This window comes from Taudactylus pleione, unplaced genomic scaffold (genome assembly GCF_031769625.1).
Source record: "Taudactylus pleione unplaced genomic scaffold, aTauple2 ptg000386l, whole genome shotgun sequence".
In the NCBI taxonomy this organism is placed as follows: Eukaryota; Metazoa; Chordata; class Amphibia; order Anura; family Myobatrachidae; genus Taudactylus; species Taudactylus pleione.
Genome location: NW_028284787.1, coordinates 6,762,585 through 6,768,976, shown reverse-complemented (window position 1 = coordinate 6,768,976; position 6,392 = coordinate 6,762,585). Strand labels below are relative to the sequence as shown.

The 6,392-nt window shown below is 40.5% G+C and overlaps 1 protein-coding gene across 1 annotated transcript in view; it reads left to right on the top strand.

Annotated features, from left to right (window-relative positions):
- The first annotated feature begins 709 nt into the window (after positions 1-709).
- NR4A3 (nuclear receptor subfamily 4 group A member 3) overlaps positions 710-6,392 on the top strand; it is a 49,431-nt gene continuing 43,748 nt past the window's right edge. The window contains exons 1-2 of the mRNA XM_088445639.1: positions 710-923; positions 2,363-2,503. The gene's annotated coding sequence lies outside the window, so the exon portion shown is untranslated. The remainder of the gene's footprint in view (positions 924-2,362; positions 2,504-6,392) is intronic.

Here is a 6,392-nt window from a genome sequence, read left to right as displayed (position 1 = left end):
ATGACGGGGTGCAGTGTAGGGCTTGTAGGAAAAGGGGAGGCAGATGTAGAACGTTTGGAGATGAAGATGAGCCGAACAGCAGCATTAAGGACAGATTGGAATGGAGAGAGGTGGGAGTTACGGCCATGTGCCCTCCGCATAGCGATTTAGCGGAGGACATCGCCAATAAGGTAAGTTTTCCTGAATGGCTATCAAACATTACAATATATTGCATTAATATGATGCAATATTATCAAGTAGCCTCTTCATTTTGTACATAAATAGAGCCCATAAAATATTAGGAACCCCTTTTGTGAAAGGGCTAAACTGCTTAAAATCATTTCAAATAAAACATCCTCCCTCCTTTGATTTGAATAAATTGCATTACAACAATCTAAGAAATGAAACGTGCTGGCAGGCGATGGCAGCGTGGAACTGCAGCGCTACTGTACAGCGTATCAGTTCCTCAGCTGGAAGACACACTGTACACACGGCTACACACGCGGGGAAGGACGGAGGTGGGAGGGGGCCGGTGACGTCAGCCTCCCATGCTGTCACTATTGACGTCTCGCATTCCAGCCACTCCACGGGGAGACTTCTAGGGTTCCTCTCTCATAAATGATGGTCACACTCACACTACACTACTGGGGAACTGTCCTTAGCAGGATCCAGCTCAGCCTTAGCTGAACATTTATTATTTATACACCAATGCACAGTACAGCAAGTCCCACCTCCGGCTCCCTGACTACTCCAGACGCTCGCTTGAACATCTTCAATGTGGAAATCATTTATTTACTAATTAGCACTTGCTGTTCATAAAAGAAGCAGGATTTTTGCTAGACATAAGGGAAGACCGCATCACAATTATTTAATTCATTTTTTTTTTTTTTTTAAAGAAGACTTTTCTTATAGTGTTGTAAAGACGGAATCTTCACAGCAACCAAGTAGGTATTGTGGAATCCCTTATTAGCCAAGCCAGAGAGATCCAGCGCTAGCGCTGTAGTTGCTGGGAGTGATAGATAGCAGCATTTATGATGAACTTGACATTTGTATCTGCTCTACTTTTAAGCGAGACTTTTAATTCAGCTGGAGAAGATGAGAGTGGAGGCGATATAGCGAGTTACTCGCTGCGGTTACCATGGCGATGATGCTGCCAGCCAGGGCTCTGCTGATGAACAGCAGCAATTTGTCTTCTCATTGAAGTATACTTGAGAACTAGGGCTTTTGTTAGCCTTTAAGAAAACAGTCCAAAGTAAAGTGATATTGTTTGTGAGATGTCAGCATGCCTTGTGGTGATTAGATCGCCGCACTGATACCTGGGGCTCACTTGTAGGAGAGACCTGCTGAGCATGATGTTGCTTGTGAGTAATCCACAGCAGTTTGCTAGGAAACCTGGCTTCATTTTATATTTATTAAACTCTTGGTAAAGGAATAACCACAACCGTTTAGGATCGTATTCAGATTTTACTTAAATGTCTGTAATAGCGATTATTTTTTATAGGCAGAGAGCATGCTGTATTTGTAGAATGCTTCCTTCCTTCCTTCCTTTCTTAATACAAAGCATTATCATTATAATGCACCGATAGACAATATAAAATGTATATATTTTTTTGGACATTTGCTGAATAATTAAAATGTATTTATTTGTAGGATTGTAGATTTAAGGACATCTGATATTATCTCTCTTCTGTTACCATACGTTAGCTCTCAGTGTTTAAAAAGTTCCGTACACATGAAAGTCATGGAAGGCTGACAGTTCACTCTTTGCTAATTTACTGCACTTGACGATCTTTTTAGCCATGTGAAGAATGTACAGCCTGGCAGACATGGGTTTAGTGTGGTGGGGGTAGAATGGGGCTGTTGCTGCAGTAATTAGGTGCATGCTTAAAGTCCCAATGACTGTTCCTTTGGTAACCAAGGATTTGCTGCTTCTCTGGAGGAAAGACAAGCAGTAGGTTTGGTTCAGTGTGTAAGAATCAACCTCTGTAGGGACAAGTTGGAAAGGTAAATCCTCAAATTTCTCAGAGCATGTAGGTTATTTGCAGCATAGAATAGCATTTAATAGTGTGTGGTTCGGCATATTCATTATACATTTAGATGTAGTCATGATTTTAAAGTCCACCAAATTATTTTAACTTGTATATTGCATGCTTATTCTTATTGCCACTTATTGTAAAACAAATCTTGCTATCTAGTAAACATTCTGGAAATGCAAAATGTATGTCATTATTTGTACAGTATGTGTGTAAAATACAAGACTAAGTTGAAGCTACATGAGTATAAATGTCCTTAAAAGTAACCCATATTAAAGCTTTAATTTAAAAAGTGATTATTTTATTGCAATAATATTGTTTTGATGAAATTGTTTAATTCCCCCCTTTAGATTGCAGGTCGAAGGAACGGCCATCACAAGGCACTGACCTATCCACTTCTGATCCAGATCCAAATTTAGTTTCTCCTCAAGTTCCTTTTCTAAGCAGCCAGCCAAACATTTCCACCATTCAGCAAGAAAGATATCCTACAGGTAATGATTATTATTATGCAGCGTTTAATACTATGTTGGTTCTGGTTTTCATATTGATACAAGACTTATAAAGTGTATGTAAATTATTGCATAATTTATTTTTAAAACAATGTCTTAAACCAGGGGTGGGCAACTTGTGACACTCCAGCTGCTATGGAACTACACATCCCAGCATGTCCTGCCTCAGTTTTAGCATACCAAAACTATGGCAACGCATGCTGATATGTGTAGTTCCACATCAGCTGGAGTGCGACAGGTTGCCTAACCCTGTCTTAAACGGTGAACCCCATATAGCAACTGCTATAAGTGGGTGTTGCTACTTACAGACATAAACTATCAGTTTATGTGGTTTAATTCACCTTTTGTAAAGCATGACATGCAGTTCTTGTAAAATCACATACATGTTGTTTTATCATTTTTGAGTGTTTAAAGATTTTAATGTTAAGTAGTTATGACTGTGCTCAACGCTTTTAAATAGCTTAATGAATAAGTCAAATATGTATACTTTGTAGCCTGAAAGTTGTATTTTTTTATTTATACATAATGCTTTAATATCTATCCCCAAAGGATCCCATATTGGTTTGGAATACATCTCTAACCTCTTCTCAAAACATTAATATTTGAAACCAGCTAAAGTACATCTAGAATAATATTAGTTTTATTTTACACACTTAATTTAACAATGGTTGCATACTGAGAGAGCTTAGCTAACCATATATAAAATGATTGCAGTGTTTCCAGACCAGTGCAATGCCACCATTATCTGTCATAGCTGTGCTGGACAAAAGAGACTAGCGATAACCAGGGCACACATTACCTCAGTCTTACATCTGGCAGAGAGACGTATAGTGCCTCTCTTTTCATTACTGCTGTGAGTGCTCAAACCCAACTGTTTTATTGTGATCCTCTATTCTGGCTTCCTGGAACTGCTGATGCATGTCTCTATCTACAGTATACACAGAATAACCCGACCTTAGTCCAAATCCTTGATTATATGGAAGGGTCCATGGTGCTATTCAATGTCTTTTCCACCATGTTTTAACTTACAACAGTGCATTAATGGTGCATTAAGGGATTACAATGTTTCTCTGCACTTGTCACCCTACTGAATGACCCCTCAACTTGACATTTGCATATAATTTGGCTAAAACTCTCACTGATTATTTTTTAATCATGGTCTGCATACAACAATTTTCTCTTTCTCCCCCTTTTTCTCCATATACTATATAAAACATATAGCAACTGGTAGCATGAAGTATGCATGCTAACTAATGTAGCAAGTTAACATTATTGTTTAAAATCCTTTGCTAAAAAGTGAAATTTTAGTGTGCCTCTGTGTTTTCTGCTTTCACACTATGGTGAATCATGAATTGCAACTGAGTAAAAGCAAGCCCACACACATAGCAGCTATTACAATTAGAATTATATCTATGGAAATCTCCAATTGTAAAGCGCAACGGAATATGCTGCGCTATATAAGAAACTGTTAATAAATAAATAATAAATAAATAAAATCTATAGTACAGGCATACTTGCCTACCATAATTAACTCCTCTCTGGGAGAGTAGATGCAGCTGACATTTTGGGGATGGGCTCAACACGTCATTAGTTCATGGGGAAAACTGCAGCAATTTGTGGGTCCATGCGGAAGGGACAAGGCTAAATAACGAGATTAGTGTCATTTTTTCCCCTCCAAGTGGACTCGCAAATTCCCTTTCTAATCACCCCACCCTGCCCACTTCACTAGCAAGTGGGCATAATGTATGAGATCCACCTACTTTTCCGGGTGTGTTTGGTAGCCTACCCAAAAAATTGGGAGCCTCCAGCAACTTCCGGGTGACTAGGCAAGTATGAGTAACAGAGATGCTTTGGGGATAGTTTCATTAGGAGCAAGTTTGTTTCTTGAAACTCGCATACATCACACACAAAAAATGCAAGATTCAATTAAAATTCCAGTTCTTGGTACTCGCAGCAAGGTTGTGCAAGTGGCTTTTTTAATCAAATTAAAGTATTTCCAGCAAGGGCAGTTTAAGATAGGAGAGGACCCGAGTTCAGCCCCCGTGCGGGCTCCTCCCTCTCCAGCAGCACAGTAGACTCTGACTTTGTGCTAAACTCTACTGCGCCTTTAGCAGGTCTCCGGGAACATGGCAATCTGACTATAATCACGGAGACTTCTCTATTGTGCATGCGCAAATCTCAGGGAGGATGACCACCACACCGTCTTTCCTGTGATTTCCGTCTGCAGTGCCAGCCGACGCGGTACTCCAGAGAGGTAAGTATAATATAATATGGGTGCAGGGTGTGAGGTGTGGGCCCTCCTGGACTCAGGGGCCCGTTTGCGCTACATACACTCCACCCTTTAAAGATACGCCAATGCTTTCCTGCATTTTGGAGTACAGGAAAATGTGTGTATAGTGATTTTCAGTATTTTCCTATAAGTTTGAATAAACTCTAATTCATTCAAACAGTCCCATTGATAGGAGAGGTAAAACTGTCATCTGCAAATTCAAAAACCCTTCTCCCATCAATACAACACCTCCACATACCTGTCCCACATCATGTACACCTCCACATACCTGTCCCACATCATTTATACCTCCACATACCTGTCTCACATCATTTACACATCCACATAGCTGTCCCACATAATTTACACCTCCACATACCTGTCCCACATTGTTTACACGTCCACATACCTGTCCTACATCATTTACACCTCCACATACCTTCCCCACATCATTTACACCTCCACATATGTGTCCCAAATCATTTACGCCTCCACATACGGTGCCTTGCAAAAGTATTCACCCCCCTTGGCTTTTTACCTTTTTTGTTACATTACAATCTGGAATTTATATATTTTTTTTATTCTGAATTTTACGTGATGGATCTGCACAAAATAGCCTAATTTGGAGAAGTGAAATGAAAAATATATATATAAAAAAGAATCTTCATAAATAAAATTCTGCAAATTGGCATGTGCACATGTAATCACCCCCTTTGCGATGAAGCCCCTCAAAAGTTCTGGTGCAACCAATTACCTTCAGAAGTCACATAATTAGTGAAATGAAGTCCACCTGTGTGAAATATAAGTGTCACATGATCTGTCAGTATAAACACACCTTTTCTGAAAGGCCCCAGAGGCTACAACAGCACTAAGCAAGAGGCATCACACCATGAAGACCAATGAGCTCTCCAAACAAGTCAGGGACAAAGTTGTTGAGAAGTACAATTCTGGGTTGTGTTATAAAAAAATATCCAAATCTTTGATGATCCCCCGGAGCACCATCAAATCCATCATCATCAAATGGAAAAAACATGGTACTACAACAAACCTGCCAAGAGAGGGCCACCCACCACAACTCACAGACCGGGCAAGGAGGGCATTAATCAGAGAGGCAGCACAGAGATAACCATGAAGGAGCTGCAGAGTTCCACAGCAGAGACTGGTGTATCTGTGCATGTGCGTGTGACCACAATAAGCCGTACACTCCATAGAGCTCGGCCAGAAAAAAGCCATTACTTAGTGATAAAAATAAGAAGACACGATTTGAGTTTGCCAAAAGGCATATGGGCGACTCCCCAAATGTATGGAGGAAGGTGGTCTGGTCAGATGAGACTAAAATTGAACTTTTTGGCCACCAAGGAAAACGCTATGTCTGACGCAAACCCAACACATCCCATCACCCCAAGAACACCATCCCCACAGTGAAACATGGGGGTGGCAGCATCATGCTGTGGGATGTTTTTCAGCAGCAGGGACTGGGAAACTGATTCGAGTCGAGGGAAAGATGGATGGTGCTAAATACAGGGATATTCTTGAGAAAAACCTGTTTCAGTCTGCCTGTGATTTGAGACTGGGACAGAGGTTCACCTTCCAGCAGGACAA